The following is an 18,213-nucleotide window of genomic DNA, read 5'->3' as shown; positions in this document are numbered from 1 at the left end:
TCGCTGCAGCCTTACCCATCTTGTCTGTTCTTTCTCATTAATAGGTTTTACCATTTTGGCCACACACTGGAGATGCTTGGTCACATGTGTCCTGGTTTTCATGTATAACATTTTGGAAGGTATGGGATGGAAGATACAGAGTTATTGTAAATGTGTTCCAATAAAACCAAAAATAGTCTCGTCCTCTTCAGATTTTAAATCTTCCCACTGCAGTATATAAAATGATGATCAGAATTTTGAAATTCCAGATCAGGCCATGAGATCAAAGAACTCCACTATAATCTGGTGAAAAACATAGACTCCCAGCCACCCTCTGAAGGCATTCTTGAGCTCATGGGAATTTTTTTTAACAATACTGAAGTCAAGGCTATTTGAATAGCTTATTGATGTGCTTCTGTGATGCCATGAGCACCACTTCATCATCATAACCCCTTCACACACAGATGCTGCACCATATCTGGCATGGGAAGGCCATTATTTAGCCAAAGCCATAGGACACATGGGCCCTGAAGCTACTTTTATGCAGCCCTTGGCCTAATATCAAATTATTTCTACAAGATGTGAGTTTGCACCACTGAGAAGAGAAACTTGTCCTTCCCTCAGCAGCCTGCTGATCAAGGAAAAGGAGAGAGGGAAAGAGAGAGTGAGAAGCAGGTGCTGGAAAAGGAGAGGGGATGATAGAGAGAGGGAAGAGGATCTGCCCACACACACCCTCCACATGCATTCCCCAACAGATTACCTCAAGGGAATTGTCCCTTGATAGGAAAAAGTTGCCCACTCCCGATCTAAACAGTAGCATCATCAGAGTTTGTTGTACTGAAACACTGTCTGAAGTTGGCTGGAAAGGTGAAACAAAACACCACTAGAGGTAACATGAGCAATCCTTTGTGACCGACAATCTGAAACACGCTCCTTCCCTTTGCTCTGTATAATGACTTTTTTTAACCAAGTAGTAAACTATTTATCAGCTTGGCATATACATGAGGTCATTATTCTTAAAGCCAATAAAAGCTACTGAAAAGAAAGGCAATTTCATACACGTATAAAAATCAGTACAGGTGACCATAATAGAACTATCATTTCAAACGTAATGTAATATTGACTTAATTCAAAAGCAGCCTGACATAAACTAGACCTTGGTAAGATGGAGTAAACAAGGCAGGTACACTGGTTTATTGAGAATGTCTGTAACAGACATCCTTCCCATGTTAAGCTGCTTTTTTTCCACTTGAGCTGAGATACCTTTGGCAATAGAGCCTCACAAAACATTGAGCAAAAACTATTCTTTTTCAGAGGGTGGCTGGGAGCATAGCCCTCAAAGGCCAAAGTCAAGATCCTGAAGTGTAAAAATATATAATAGAATACTGAAGTCAGGATTCTCCATGCCAACATATTTCCCATTTCTATGTATGGTTGTGAAAACTGGACCATGAAGAAAGCTGATAGGAAGAGAATCAACTAAATTAAAATGTGATGCTGGAAGAGAATTCTATGGATAATGTGGATTGCTAAATAAATGAATATTAGAGCAAATCAAGCCTAAACATTCCCTAGAAACCAATATGAATAAATTGAGGCTGTCATACTTTGGACATATCATGAGAAGGCATAACTCATTAGAAAAGACAATAATGCTTGGTAAGATAGAAGGCAGCAGGAAAAGAGGGAGATCACATTCCAGATGGATAGATCAATCAAGAAAACAATGGCCCTAAATCTGCAGGACCTGAGTTGATGATAGGGTGACTTGGGAGGTCTCTCATTCATAAGATTGCCATAAGCAGAAGTCAACTTGATAGCAGTTAACAAAATAGAAGTTATAGACCAGCAATATTTGGAAGGCCACTGTGATGGAGTCAGTAGGTCAACTTGATTTCCCAATAGCCAATCCTGGTTTAGGCTGGGTTTGGGGGAGAGGCTGCCATGGGAAGAGTAGATATACAGTACAAGGGAGGTGTGAGTGATGGTTAATGGTTCAGTTCAATTAGTTCAGTGAAGTGTTCAGGTGGTTCAGTTCAGAGTTCCATTGAGGAAGTAGAACAGTGGTACCCAAACTGTGCCCTTTAAGAGATTTTGGACTTCAGCTCCCAGAAGCCTCAGCCATGTTGGCCAATAGTCTGGGATTCTGGGAGCTGAAGTCCAAAATCCCTTAAAAGAGCACAGTTTGGGGACCACTGGAGTAGAGAGTCATGCAGATGAGTTAAGTCAGAGTTCTGTTCAGGGAAGATCAGGGAAGTTCAGGGAGGAGACGTTGAGTGGACAATTGCTTGCAACTATTGAATTATTGTAACCATACCACCTTTGAAACTATTCTCCATAAGCTACATTCTTGATACATGTTATTAAATAAAGCTTATTTATTTTTATTTTATTTGAGTTTTGTTTGTTACAAAAGAAGCCTGTGACCGAGTGAATTCACAATCATAGAGGCACATAAAACTTGCTGCCAAACACATAAAACTTACAAGAGGAAGACACTGCGGACCCTAGCCTTTATACATTTAGGGAAAGTGTATAAAGGGTGGATGCTGGGCAAGGGTCATTGATGAGGGGTCTTCAAAAGTCTCTGAAGTAAAAAAAGGTAACTTTAAGGCATAGACAAGAAGCCCCTTGTGACAGTCACACATTCTCGATGCCTGTTCTGTGGCATCCTTCCACCATAGTTTAGAACAGTGGTTCCCAACCTGTGGGTTGGGAACCCTTTGGGGGTTGAATGACCTTTTCATGGGGGTCGCCTAAGACCATTGGAAAACACCTATTTAATTATAGTTATGAAGTAGCAATGAAAATAATTTCATGGGTTTGGGTCACCACAACATGAGGAACTGTATTAAAGGGTCGCGACTTTAGGAAGGTTGGGAACCACTGGTTTAGACCAACTATAGATCTCATTACACTATCATCTTCATATTTTGCAGACTGTGAAGAAAGATGCTGGATATACTGCATGGTGCTTAATATCATAACATATCTAAATATGCATAATCATAGAACATAACTAAGATGTACCTATACTTGGAAGAGGGTTAAATCTCAGTGATAGAACACATGCCTTGTGCATTGAGGGGGTCCTTAAATCACCACCTACTATTTTTCAGTTACTAGTCTTCTTACACACATCTCACTTGATAAAAAAAAGATAATGGCATTAAAACATGTAACAGAACAAGGTTCCCAGAAAAGTTGACATTTCTGAACACTGCCATGCCAGCATGAACAGCAAATAAGGGTATACACACACACAGTGAGTACTCTACTCCTTTATAAGGAAGGAAGAGGGTTTGTTTTTTAATGTGCAACAAGGAGACGCTTGAAAGAATCTGCATTGTAAATTGAACTAAGAGTCATATTTAGCTTTTTAGGTCATATAAGGATAAGAAGAGACATCTGGTTACGTCTAGCCCCGGGCATAGAGTTTCCAGCACTGTGAATTGCATAATAATTCATATTATTACCACAGAGTAACCTTTGCCTCTAGCCACTTGTTACAAGGTCAACAGCTATATGCCACTGCACTATATTATTGCTGAAGCTGCTGTCATAAGAAAACAGCAAGCCAAAAGTTGTTGCTCCCAAAGGACCGGGTGAGAATTAAAGTTAATGAATGTCTCATGCCTTGCCTTTAACAGGTGCTTCTGTGGCATTGTGAGCTAAGGTGGATTACACCAGAGATACTACTACATTTTTTTCTTCTGTGTGTATAGGTGTGCATGCTACTATGCTGTTGCTATGAGGAGGTGCTGAAAAGTTCTCAGCCTGATCAAGAAGGGAATGACTTAGGAACATTATCTATTTTTCCTAGGTTTTTATTTCTTGGTTTGTGCCTCCCCAAGATATATATTAGACATTATATAGCAGACAAGTATGCATACTGGGGTGTATTTTGATTTGCATCAACATTTACATTTTGACCAGGGCCAAACTTACCATACAGCAAGGCGTTTTGTGTGACAGAATTCAAACACCTTTCAGAGTCAGCATTCTCCAAGGATAGCTTCAGTTTTAAAAGCCCTACCTCATGGAAATCATTATATCCTAAATATAGATAACTAAAAACTGGAAGCTACAAAAATAGTTACAAGGGGAAGACTGAGAAGGAGAAAGCCAGAGTGAGAGTATGAATGATGCAGTTTCAAAGATTGTGCTATTGTTCTATTCCCCTAAAAAGATTATTGAAGTACAAGAAAAGACAAAAGACAAGAAGAATCTTAAGGGATGATGACAACAATTCCACATTAAACTTTAGTGTTAAAGCACACCTTAGTTGAAAATACAGTGGACCCTTGTTACATGCTGGGGTCTGGTTCCAAGATCCCCCGTGGATAACAAAATCAGTGATGATCAAGTCCCATTAAATATAATGACAGATCAAAATGGTGTCCCTTATAAAAAAAATGGAAAATCAAGGTTTGATATTTGAAATTTATACTTTTTTTTAACATTTTCAAACCGCGGATACTTGAATCCGTATATCAAAAATCTGTGTCTAAGAAGGGCCACCTGTACAGATATTTTTTTATTTGTGGAGAAAGACTCACATTGACTGAAATATAGGCAGTTTCATAGGTAAGCTATCTCTCTAAATGGTAGCTATTATAGAGAAGAGAAGGAATAAGAGAAAAACAGAGAAAGATGATACGACATATAGACATGTTTAAGTATTTGTCACATATGTTTCATATTGGAATTAAAGGTACCTTGGATTCTAAAAAAATTAAAGATAGTTGTTGTTAACTGCGTTCAAGTTATGGCAACCCTATGAGTAAGACACCTCCAAGCCCAGCATCTTCAACTGCTCTGCTCAGGACATGTAGTGTCAGGGCTGTGGCTTTCCTGATTATCTGTCCATCTAGTATGTGGCATTCTTCTCTTTCTGCTCCCTCCTATCTTTCCTAGCATTATTGTGTTTTCCAGTGAGTCATATCGTCTCATTATGTACAGAAGTATGACAGCCTCAGTTTGGTCATTTTGACTTCCAAGGAGATCTTAGATCTGATCTGCTCCAAACCCATTTGTATGACTTTCTAGCTGTCCACAGTATCCTTAGTACCTTTCTCCAGCAACACATCTTAAATAAGTTGATTTCCATCTGTCCACTTTCTTCACTGTCCAGCTTTTACATACATACAATAGCTTGGACAATTCTAACTTTAGTGTTCAGTTGTATATCTTTGCATTTTAGAATCCTTTCCAGTTCTTTTGTAGCTGCCCTTACCAGTCATGGTCTGTGTTTGTTTGTTTGTTTGTTTAAATTTACTGCAGTCTCCGTTCTGTTTGGTGTATATTCCTCAGAGAGTCCACATGGTCATCTCTTCCTCTCCTTCCTCCATCTCCCAATGTTTCCTCAACTTCAGCACCAGGATTCAGTGGAAAGAAGCAGTCAACAGGGAGAAAAGTTGAGCTACCCCAGTATTCACTGCCTCAAGAATCATTTAATATGGTATTGCAGGATTGCTTCTTTTAAGGTTTTTCCCACTGTATGGTTGGCTTTCCCAGTTCTATTCCTGCTTTCCTCAAACTCCCCTAAATGTTTGAACCCATGGTACAATTTTCCTTCTTGGCCCTGAAGTACTCATAGATTGCACCATTATTAAGGCTACTATGAATGTTTTTCTTCTTCAATTCTGTTTAGGCACTTGATTAATTTTTATTCTATTTCTAAAAAATCTTTTCTCCTTATTGACTGCTTCTTTCCACTGAGTCCTGGTGCTAAAGTTGAGAAAACATTGAGAGATGGAGGAAGGAAAGGAAGAGGAGACCATGTGGACCCTCTGGAGAGTATACACCAACCATTGTGTAGTAGTCTACAGAACCAGTTTATATGTGTGTGTGTGTGTGTGTGTGTGTGTGTGTGTGTTTGTATATATATATATATATATTCAAAACAGGGCTTTCACTGAAATTCCTTCCTGTGCCCTGAAGCCCAAGGGAAAAGAGTCAGGTCCTGAGATCTGGAAATCTTATCTCTGATATGTGTTTGATTTTAAATAGTAGAATTGTCTTTGCCTGTGCTCTTCTACACTATAGCATCTCTCTCTCTCTCTCTCTCTCACACACACACACACACACACACACAGAGAGAGAGAGAGAGAGAGAGAGAGAGAGAGAGACAGCACTTTATTATGATAGCTAAGTGTAATTGCTCTGCCAAAAGAATGGATTCTAGAAGGTGCTTCAAGAGGGACAAGCCATGATTTACCCATTAATATGCATTTTCTTTACTTCTCCCTAGGATGCCTGGTACTTTCCCTCTATTAGCATGTTTCGAAGTTTAATTTCAGCCAACCATTTGTGAAGCATTTATGCAATCCCACTTTGCAATAAAACATGTCACTCACAAAGACTGCTGGAGTCCCACAAGAAAAGTTTAAATGAGCTGATTATTAGTTGAGGGACTCAAATAGGCTCATAAGTGAATTCTTCCTGAAGATTTTTCTTGCAAATGACTTCAAGCATAATATCTTTGGCTGTTTTGCCTGGAGCTGCTCATGATGCCCAAGGTAATTCCTTTGCAGGATTCTGGACAACGAGAAAGAATCAGAGAGAAATATTGTAATGCATTTTGGTTCAGCTTGCAAAGACGTTCCAAAAACATGTAGACTCCAAACCAAATTCCACAAACGCAAAGTCTGGCTGCTGGGTTTGCGGTTAAATGACTGAACACTAAAGAAGCCACAGAAAAACCCAAATGACTCAGGCCTTCTGGAGGCCTCAAAACTGCTTAGGGCAGTGATTCTCAAATGGAGGGGCGAGAACCCCAGAGGGGTCATCAGTGCTCAAGGGGGTTGTGAGACTTGGAGGCCCTGATTCGTCCTGCCCCTCCTTGTCCCAAACTATCCTGGAGGGAAAGAGAAAGACAAGGAGGGCACTTAGAACCTCTGTATGAAGGAGGAAGAGAGCTATTTCTTTATAAAATTTTAAATTATGAATATACATGAATGTCTGAACAAAAATACACACACTAAGCAAGCAAAATATTTTTATTCATATCAAGTGGGCAAGGGCGCATGACATCCACATGTTGATGTAAAGATGATCACAAGAGTAAAAAGTTTGAGAGCCACTGCCTTAGCATTCACACTGAGGTCAGACACGAGGAGGTGTACTGAGCTTCCTCAGCAGACAAACACTCCTTCCCCTCTTTCCCACTTTGCTGCCCCAATGGAAATATCTGACGGGCCAGCAACTCACATAGAGAAGGACACATGGGAAGCTTCTAGCCCCCTTTGCGCATTCAGTTATGCCACTTGGTGTGACATCTTCCAACATTTCACAGGTAAAAACAGGGACATGTGTGGCAAGGTTACAACCACAAAAGCTATGAATAAAAGTGAACACTCAACTTAAGATAGACTGCAGCAGTTTGCTATTGTCTCAGCCTATTGAAAAGGGCAAGACTCCCCTTTCTCCTCCCTGTGGAGTTAGTTGAGCACAAACTATCTTTGCATTTTGGATTCAGTTTGCAGCAATTTAAGTAAGATGAGGATAAAGGGGGAAGTGAGAGGAGGAGAGGAAAAAATGGGACATTTAAAAACTAGCTGAAACAATGGGATGACAGAGGATTAATCGGGACTGTCCTGCCAAACTGGGACCAGTAGAGGGTATGGGATGCGTTCAGGCTAACTGAAGCACAGAGGAGAATCAGTCTCTTCCAGGGTGAGTACAAATGATCAGCAAGCCTTGGACACTACCATACATGGGCAGTAATATTGGGAAGTAAGAGATAGTAGCAGATCTCTCGAACAAATGCACTAGGCTGAAGTTACCGTTCACAAGCCCACTCCACCCCACACACAAAAGTCTAGCAGAGAAAGAAATCAAATTTAATCATCTTTGTAAAATATATAAAAGTAGTTATACCAATTAATACTTGAGTAAAATCAACACAGGTCAGTGGCATTGCTAAGGTTGGTGTTACACTAGTAACACCATAGTATCACCCCTCCTACTGACCTCCTCCTATAGCACACCAGACAGAATCCTTAGTAATGGTTTTTATACTAATGTTAGTCATAAATCGTAAATCTCATAGATCAATGAATATGATGGTAATAGTTGTGATATAAACAACTAGTAAAATTAAAATCATACCTTTAAATTACAGTATTACAGGCACAGCCTAAATATATTTACATGTGCATAGTTTCATGTGGTTAAAGTGAACATTTGGTTAGATGTGATGTTTTTAAAGAAAATTTAAAAGAATAAACACAAATTAAAAATTATATTTTAAAAATTTAAATTTTAAAAATTAAAATCCTGAAGCTTCTGTTCCCACTCAGCCTTATCCTGCTTGCCCTGTCTCTTCCACTGAACTCCAGCTTTTTAAAAGGACATAGGCAAAAGCCATAGCCCATTTCTGCCCAAAGGCCCAGGGGACACGTGCAACCCACCAAAGGATTTTGGGTGGCCCCCATGGATGTGGAACAATTTCAAGGCTCCTCTGCTACTAGGCCTTCTGTCAGCAGAGGAGGAGGATGAGCAAATGCTTGCCAAGGATCCTGCACCATCCAGCTTTCTCCTGAGGAGGCCAGACGGTGGTGGAGGAGGATGGGCAAATACTTGCCCTTCAAGGCTCCTCTGTTGCTTGGCTTTCCTCTGAGGAGAAGGCAGGGCGGAGGATGAGGATGGGTGAACAATCACAATGCTCCTTCGCTGCTCTGCCTTCTCTTGAGGAAAGGGCCAGGCAGAGGATGGAATTAATATTAATTATTATTAATTATTAATAATTAATATTTACTTAAAACCTATCTGCGACCCGAAGAAGTTAACCTATTTTCATTTTGACCCCTTTCTACTGCCAAGTTGTGCAGGTCTGCCTTTAGTGTGTTACCCAGTGCAGTGCACACTCACTGTGTCTCCCAATGATGCCCCTGGCACAGGTTTGTCTTCTTGAAGAAATGTCAGAAAAGAAAGAGTACTGCTTGGAGCATCTCTTCTAGAGAAGCTGTTATCACACATGCTTCATGGAGGTTAGGCAAAGAGAGAAAGAAATGAAAGCAGATGAGAGAACAAAGAAAGGTTAGATGATGTATGAAAACAGTGAGTGTGAACAAACAAACAGGAACTTACCATAAACACACTGTGCCTAAACTCCTAGAAAGTGGCATGCAATCTAACAGTTAGTGGGTATAGGCATGCAAAGATTGAGAACTCCTACAAGTAAACCTATATCACTGCCAAAATCTTGCAATCTCTAGGGAAGGTTTTCTCCATCCCACCACACTCATAGGCCCACCTGGTAGGGACACAGAAGGAAGGCTTTCTCAGTCGGTCCCCTCTCTGCTCTCTTTTCACCAGGAAGCAGAGTCCTCCTTATTCAAACAGACCGTTAGTCTCTCTTTTCACCAGGAGGATGTGCAGTGGGTATTATGTCAAAATATGTAATGTATATTTAATGTGTTTTTAATTGCATTTAAATTAATGTTTTAACGGGATTGATTGTTCATGATTTAGCGACCTTTTGTTTTAACTTACATTGTAATGTGCTTTGGGTCCCTTATTGAGAGAAAGGTGATTGTGAGAGAAAGATACCGAGAGAAAGGAGAAAGAGAAAGGTATAAAGAAAACAAAGAGATTTGCTGTTCTATACAATATTAGAGTAGAGGTCATCTTTATAACCTATTGTTTTACTTTAAAAAATGAGAGAAAGGTGTTTGCCAGTTCCTTTAGAAGGACAATGCCTGGCAAATCTGAGAAATTCAAGTGGCTATATAAAACTTCCAGTGACCAAAAAATAGGACACCATTGTCCTTTAAAACTTTTCATTTCTCCCCATTGACTTAGCAGAAGCAGTATAAAAAAGAGAGGGGGTGCAAATAATGGAATTCACTGTTTCGTAATGCAGGCTATGGGTTACAGTCTATTTGTGCAGAATTTTGAGTTTCCTTCTTTTAGCGCATATATAACCCAATCGGTTCCCCTATCAGCAGCATGTTAAACAAGCTGCAGCACAGCCCCCAGATATCAGCCTAAGGTGATACAAGAAATCTGCAAGGACATCCAAGAGCAGAACAGATGTCTCCTGTCTCCCTCCCAGTGGTGTTTGATGTTTCCTAGCTGCAAAGATCAGCTTCTCACACCTGTTAGAAAGTTCTTTCTGTTTTCTCTTCTTTGCCTTCAGGCTACACAGAGAGGGAAGATTTGGGGACCTGTCTGTCACACGAACGGGCTTAAGAACAGCTTTCGCTCCCCCCATCTTCCTTTAGGTGTAGGGGTTTTAAGGTACATTTGCAACTCTCTGGAAGCTGCTTTCATCCCTTCTGCAAAGTTTGGTCAGCTAGTTTGACATCACAGGGCTTTTTCCGCTAAGCTCCACTGCTTTCCTGGAAGGGCAGAGGCAGCCTAATTAAGCACCGCATTTCTAGAGACTCAATGCATTTCTTCTCCCAAGGTTAAAGGAGAACAATTTATTACTGTCTACTGTTATAAACGCTAGGCAAGAAGCAGAACTTAGGAGAGAGATTCCTTTAGCAACTCTCACAACCTGGCTTTTAAACTGCTACCATAGCCATCAACTTGCACCTTTGGTAATATTACCACATGACATTGCCTTCGACCTGTTGCTGCTGTATGGTTGGGGGCGTCCTTTTTCATTGATGGGGAAACCTGTCAATAGCTATCAATCGCTTGGCAATTTTGAAGACATCACTGCTTCAGCAGTTGCAAGATTGCAAGTTACATTATGTCACTGTGTCCTCCTCTCCTGTCCCCATTCCTGTTCCCTATTCCAAAGCAGCCTGATTCACATATTTTTTGTATTTCTCTTCTTCTTTTTTAAAAAACTTAAAATTGCATTACAACTGCATTAAAAACAAAATAAAACCCGACAAACGGCATGCTGGACAGGAGACAGGGTCAAGGCGATCAGATGTCCTTCTTTTCCAGGACATGTCCTACATTTCAACCTTCTGTCCAGGAGGAATTTCAAAATGTCATTTTGAGCATGACTAAGAAGCATGAATTTATATTTATATTAGTGCTTTTAGCTTTTATTTTATAATGCCCTTACATTTTATTGATTATCCTACATTTTATGGTGCCTTTTCCTCCGTGGTGGTTAGGACATCTGGTCACCCTGGGCAGGGTTACGGGGATTGTGGGAGAGATCACAATGGCAGTAGCAACCTCAATTGTGTGATTGCAAAGAGGTGCAGTAATGGCTGCTCATGAAACCAGGATGTTTGTTGTTTGCATTGATTTGCAGGACTGCAGCAAGAGGGGGGCTTGTGTGATAATATGAAGAGGTTTCTTCCACTTCACAGGAATGGCAGCCTAGGCTCTTCAATGAGAAGTATTTGGCCCTGAAAACTCTTGGTGTTGACTTCCATTCTCTCCTCCATTCATACGCAGAACACAGCAAAGTTACGTCTTGTACTACAATTCCCAGAGTTCCCCAGAACCCAGCATAGGCATTTGGAATTCTATTCTCTCTCTATCCCCAATAACTTGTAACACTTCCTCTTCCTCCTCTATTTATACCCTGCTGTTTCCCCAATGATGGGACCCATGGCAGTTTGCAAACTACAGTGGACCCTTGTTATACGCTGGGGTTCGGTTCCAAGATCCCCCATGGATAGCAAAATCCGTGGATGTTCAAGACCCATTAAATATAATGACAAAGCAAAATGGTGTCCTTATAAAAAATGGAAAATCAAGGTTTGATATTTGAAATTTATACTTTTTTGTTTGCATTTTCAAACCATGGATGCTTGAATCTGTGTATAAGAAATCAGTGTATAAGAAGGACTGACTGTTCTACAAACAATACAGATTAAAATCTATATAGACATCTATTAAATATATAGAAATATAGAAATCATTTTAAAAACAATCAGTCAAATTAAAATATTTAAAATTCATTTTAAAAAATCACAACACTGTACCATTAAAAGCCTGTCACAACCAATTTCTAAAAGTGTGCTGGAATAGAAATACTGTACTTTTACTTGTCAGAAGAAGAAGAGCAAGGAAGGATCCATGGCAGCCTCCCTAGAAAAAGAGTTCCAAAGTCTAGAAGCAGCCATCAAGAAGTCCCTCTCCTTTATTCTGACCAAATCAGCCTGGGAAGGTGGTGGGGCAGAGAGAAGTACCTCTCCCAAACTTCTTAGATCAATAGCAGGGTAATATGAGGCGATATGGTCATAGATCAGATCTAGATTAGAATATCAATATTTCCTTCCTGGATCCTTTTCTGCTGTACAAACACTGCTGAAACAGAAGACATGAATAAAAGAAAAAGGCAGAGCATTTTCCTGGCTGTGTGCTTGCTACTGATGAGGAGCACAGACCTGCCCAAGCATGGCTTTTCTCCTGAGCAGAGCTGTGATGCTCGATCTCAACCTTGTAAAATGTGATCAAGGGAGAGGCTGCAGAGACAGATCATCAGGAACTTATTGTCTGCTTTTCAAACTGGATGCCTCCCTATGTTTTAATTCATGATGAGTAATTTCAAACACACAAAACGGCCTCCATCATGTTTAATATGGCTCAAAGATGAAGCAGAGGTATACTAAAAGGTAATGGTAGTCCCTTGACATGAATGTCTAGTTGTAACTGACTGTTGGTGGCGGTGCTCATGTCCGTTTCCAAGCCGAAGAGCCAGCGTTGTCCAAGGACTGCTCTAGTGGTCACGTGGCCAGAATGACTGCACTGAACGCTGTTACCTTCCCACTTAAGTGGTACCTATCTATCTACTTGCATTTGTATGCTTTCGAACTGCTAGGTTGGCAGAAGCTGGGACTAGTGATAGGAGCTCACCCCATCATGCAGCACTTGGGCCTAAATTATATTAGACATTTTATATACACAGATAGACTTGCCCAGCTTTTTACTTCAGAGATGCCTGTTGGTTAAGAAAACCCTGCTTTCAAAATATATGGCTACTCTGAAATGCCTATTTCCTTCCCCATCTCTCTGCACACTCAGGGTGCAACTACATTGTAGAAATAATACAGTTTGACACCTGTTTAAGTGCTATAGCTCCATCCTATGGAATACTGGGACTTGTAGTTTTACAAGGTCTTTAGCCTTCTCTGCCAAAGAGTGCTGGTGCCTCACAAAGCTACAAGTTCCAGGATTCTGTATAGTGGAAGTTAAAATAATGTCAAAGTGGATTATGTCTATGGTGTAGCTGCACCATCAGTTCCTCTGCATTGGAGTTGTCCCCTTATTTCTATGGTACTTTTGAGGATGCTCTGATACTTTTTGTATCAGGAAAACAGTTTCCCAGAGCTTTCTTATCTACACAACCCTGCAACCACAATTCTACCCTGGACACACACACCAGATCTCATCTGATTTTGGAAGCTAAACAGGATTGGATCTGTTTACTTGGATGAGAAATCACTTCTCAACACCAGGAAACTCCAAGGGCCTATTCACTTTATACAGTTATAGCACTATGATTCCACTTATAACTGCCATGGCTACATCCCATGGAATCCTGGGTTTTGTAGTTTGTTGAGGCACTAGAGCTCTCTGGCTGAGACTTCTAAATGCCTTTTGCTAATCAGCAAATCCCAAGATGTTCCTATGGCAATTAAAGTGGAATATAACATTATAATTCATGCAGTGTGGAAGAGCCCCAGATTGGTCCTGAATGCACCCAATTGTTTGGGAGGTGCCAAAAATCCCACGTAATCCAGGATAATCAATATAGGAGTTTCCCCCAGGTTTTTAAAAAAGATCTACAAATAACCAATGCAAATACAGACCCAGGATAAAACTCTGCATGCCTTGAACATGTTCTGAATGTATCTGTATCATCAACTCCATCTTTATTTGAATGCTTGCATTATATGTGAGCAACTAAACTTGCAGAGATGTGCATCGATGTGGTTCCATAGTGTGAATACCAAACCTGGAATGAATGAGTGAGATGACTGACATTGTCATGTTAAAAAAAAAGTCTGAATGACCCATAGGGGAGTTGACAAGACTGAGCTGGAGAGAACAATGGATAGACTCAATTTAAATTCCTGGTCTGGATTATCCTTTATTTTTCAGCCTATCCTATCATTTGGTACAGCCTTTTTTGCCCACTAAATTTCATTAATCTGTTTCTTCTTTTTGTGTTTTTCACCCCTCATTGGTGATTAGCTTGGACCAGTAACTGACCAGTAACCCTAGAAGCCCCCTTTTTTATCCGAAACGGCTAGCCCACTATAATACAGTTAAAGCCTCAAGGCACTGTTTTCCCTGCTGTTGCTCCACAAATGCTTTCATTTAATCGTCATTTATAAATAGATGTTCAGTTACTATGAGGAGAAAATGAAAGGCTGCATTGTGACCTTTTGTCACACAGAAACTGCTGTGCTAAATAAAGCTGGGGAGGGTGGTGGTGCAGCATTGCTTTTTTTCCTTGGCAAGGAATGCAATGGCACACTAGCATGCTGTGCTGTATTAATGACAGATTTTTTAAAAATGAACTCAGTCATACAAAATGAGCATGAGAGAGGCAAGGAGAATCCTTGGTTTGTTAGCTCCCAAGCCAAGATAAATTTTATTTCTATACATACAGCAGGTATGGCTTATATGTGGTACATTCCATATACTGATATCCAGCTCTGTTGAATATGCGGGTGGCGTAAGGGTCATGTCAAAGGCAGAATTCATGGTCTGCTTGCAGAAAGCTCCCAATTTGATCTTGGAATTTGTTTTGTAACTGGCAAAAGAGAGGACAGACGTCAGCCAGAGATCTCATGAAGTCACTGGACAAGATAGACTGGTATTCTGATTTGGGATGGCTTCATATACTGCTCAAGGCCTGTGCTATTCAAAGTGGTGGTCCCTGGAAATGTGAAGGGCCCTTGTGAATTTCCAGAAAAGAAAGAAACTGTTGCAGCCAGTGGGAAAACACAGGGGAGAAAACAATTGCCAGTCCCTCACATCAGACAGCCTGAGAAGCACTAATCTAGAACCTGATTATTCTTGTCTACATGACATCTTATCCATCTGCCTCTTTTTGTTCATTGGATGGGATGGAGTTTGGAGATAAGACAGAAACACAGTAGCCACTCTTAGGAGAGGAGCAGCCAGCTTTGTGGCAAGAAGGCAGGAGGAGCAAACTTTTCTTGGTGCTGGAGATGATGAGAGGAGGAGACAGGAAAACCAGTCTGGCAGAACAGCTGCAAGCTGTGCATTAGCAGTTGCCTTCAACAGCCTATTGATTGACAGCTATTGGCCAGGAGAGCTAAATGCTGCCACCAAGCATCAGATGCTAAGGAAGGACAATAGGGCACAGCTGTTGTCTTTTTGCCCCGCTTGTGCACACTACTACAGAGAGATCTGTTTGTCTAGCTATTGTTGTGAATAGAAATACTTGGCTCTCGGACTATTGGTCTGATTCGACAGGTCAACTATCATGTGCATATGTTTAGCAAGACTTGTGACATTAATAGGCCTTTCACTGTTTAAATTGTCCACTGCTGGTTATATTTGTGGCTATATAATTTGATCCAGACAATGAAGAAATAGAAATAGTAAAAGTTCTCATACCTGGGATCAAACATTGATGGAAATGGGGACTGCAGCTAGGAAATCAGAAGATGATTAAGAATGGGGATGGTGGCTATTAGAAACTAGAAAAGTTCCTAAAATGCAAAGATATACAACTGAGCACAAATGTTAGAATCATAAAGCCCCTGCATTCCCTATTACTGTGTATGGATGTGAAAGCTGGACATTAAGAAACAAGATAGGAAGAAAATCAATTCGTCTGAGATGTTGTGCTGGAGAAGAGCGCTGAGGATTCCATGGACAGCAAAAAAGACAAATAAATGGATCCTTGAGCAGACAACACCAGAAATCTCTCTGGAAGCCAAGATGGCAAAACTGAGGCTGTTGTATTTTGGACATATCATGAGAAGGGAGGACTGATTCCCAGTTTGGGGCGGGTCCGCACGGTCCCGCCCTGGTTTGCCCCCGCCCCCGGGATTGCCCCCGCCCCCGGGCGGTATATGGCAAGCTGAGGGAGGCTTTCCCTCGCCGCTTGGGCTCCGCTCCCCGCTGCAATCGCGGCGCGGCCTGGGGCCCAGGTGGCGAGGGAAAGCCTCCCTCAGAGGAGGATTCCCTCGCCGCTTGGGCTCCGCTCCCCACTGCGATTGCGGCAAGGCCCGGGGCCCAGGCGGCAAGGGAAAGCCTCCCTCAGCAGGTCTCCTATTCAAATGTAGGACACACAAAAAATGTGTCCTACATTTTAAAATTTTGTCCTACATTTTTCCCGGTTTGGAGGTCCGGACGAATGGCAACCCTAATCGTGGATCTAGACCAACTCAAGCCCAGTTAACAACAACAAAAATAATGGCTCCCCACCATTAAGATGGCAAGACCTGAGTTGGCATGTCCTTTTCAGCCTCCCCCCTCAGATTTTCTGTCTGCAAGAACCCATTCCACATCAGGTTGCATACTAAGAAACACCTGTTGCACAACTTGTTATGTACCTGCCCATAACCTGTAGAGGCTAGGCTGGAGAACATTTGAAAGAAGACCTTTGGGTAGCACCATCCAAAATATGGAAATACCTCCTGAAGGAAGTGAGATTGGTTTTTCCTCACATTGTTTCAGATAGGTAGTAATGACTTTCAATTCTGTACAAAATTTCTGTCTCATGCAAAAGACTAACAGAATAATACAAAAATCCTTCTTTACAAGAAGAGAGCATTTCAAAGGGCTTAACAGGTGCAGTTGTACAGTGTTTGCTGGAAAAACTCTCCCTGCATCCCTACTGGGTGGCTCATGGCCAGTTTCCAGTATCCCATGTTTGGGGCATGAATGATATTGGAATGGTGCTCAGTTCCAGAGATTCCTAAATGAGATAAAATTATGTAGATCCATTTCAATTTGGCTTTGGGCCTGGTTATGGGACAAAGACAGCTTTGGTTCCCTTGTTGGATGACCAACTTGCAAGCTTTATAAATTTCATAATGTCAGCTGATGCAGCTGCAGACGAACATTGGGAAGGCAATAGAGAACATACGACTCCCTTGTTAACAACAGCTCCACTGGCTATTGGTTTGTTTCTCACCTCAATGGCAAATGCTAGTTACAACCTATAAAGTCCTACATAGCCTGGATCCAGGCTATTTGAAGGATAGTATTATTCTATACAAGGCTCTGAAATCTCAGGAAGATGCCCTTTTGTCTACAGGCACTTTTAGTGCCGGGGCTCTTTTGGGTGACAGATCCCAGGCTCTGAAACAGATTTCCAATGGAAGTTATGCTTCCTCACTGCCTTTTTGCCAGAAGCAGGGATGTGTTTATACTAGCAGGCTTTTTGCAACTAACTGATAGTTTTAATGAAGGGGATTTTAATAAATGTATGCCGTACTAGTTCCATTAAAAAAAAAAAACAAATGTAGTTTAAAGTATTTACTACAGTTTACATAGTGTTGTTTAACTGCATTTTAACAATGATGACCTCTTTATGTTTTTATCTGTACTCATTTTTCCTGTATCTGTTTTAATCTTGTGAGCTGCCTTGACTCCCACTTCTGAAGAAAAGGAGGCTATTAGATAGTCATATTGCTCTATCATTGTAATGCCATTCTCAACCTTTAATGTGCTCCTTGCACTTCATGGTTTTCTGAGAAGTTTAAACTGTTTTGTTGTTATATATCATGTTGGACTACTGGTGGGTTAGATCTGTGATTGAATAATTATAACAATAGTGAATATAATAACAGAAACAGCAGCAGTATAGCGCGTGCAAACAGTTCATAAGGGACAGTGCTCTGATGTTCCATGTGAATTTAGTGTGTTCTTATGACTGCATGTTGTCAGAGAAGGTCATTATTAGCCAGAAGTGTATCTGCTATTAACAATCTTCTTAAGGAACCGTTAACTAACTTTTGAGGTTCCCTGCAACACAGCTTGGAAACTATTGCTCTAGAATTTACTGTGATAGGCCACATAGGATCTGAGCTATTAAAAGTGAGCTTGAAGGAGCAGCAGATATGACAGGCCTATCTCCTGTACTATGAGAGCTGCCAAAGTGCCAACCCACATAAAGTCTTCTAAATTCTTCCAAAAGGTTATCCAAGTGTCAAGAAAGTTTGATCACTCGGAGGCAGCTGCTTCCTATTTTCATGCTTTGTTTAAAGCCTGTCAATCTGATAGTGTAAGAAGGAACTGGCCTTGAGGTAAAATGTTGGTGAATCATTATACTTAAGTCTAGCATTCAATTCTCTTGTGACATCCAGTGTTAGCATTTAG

The sequence above is a fragment of the Sceloporus occidentalis genome, unplaced genomic scaffold (genome assembly GCF_023333645.1).
Source record: "Sceloporus occidentalis isolate IW3139 unplaced genomic scaffold, rSceOcc1.0.p SCAF_3, whole genome shotgun sequence".
Classification (NCBI taxonomy): Eukaryota; Metazoa; Chordata; class Lepidosauria; order Squamata; family Phrynosomatidae; genus Sceloporus; species Sceloporus occidentalis.
This window is presented reverse-complemented; position numbering follows the sequence as displayed.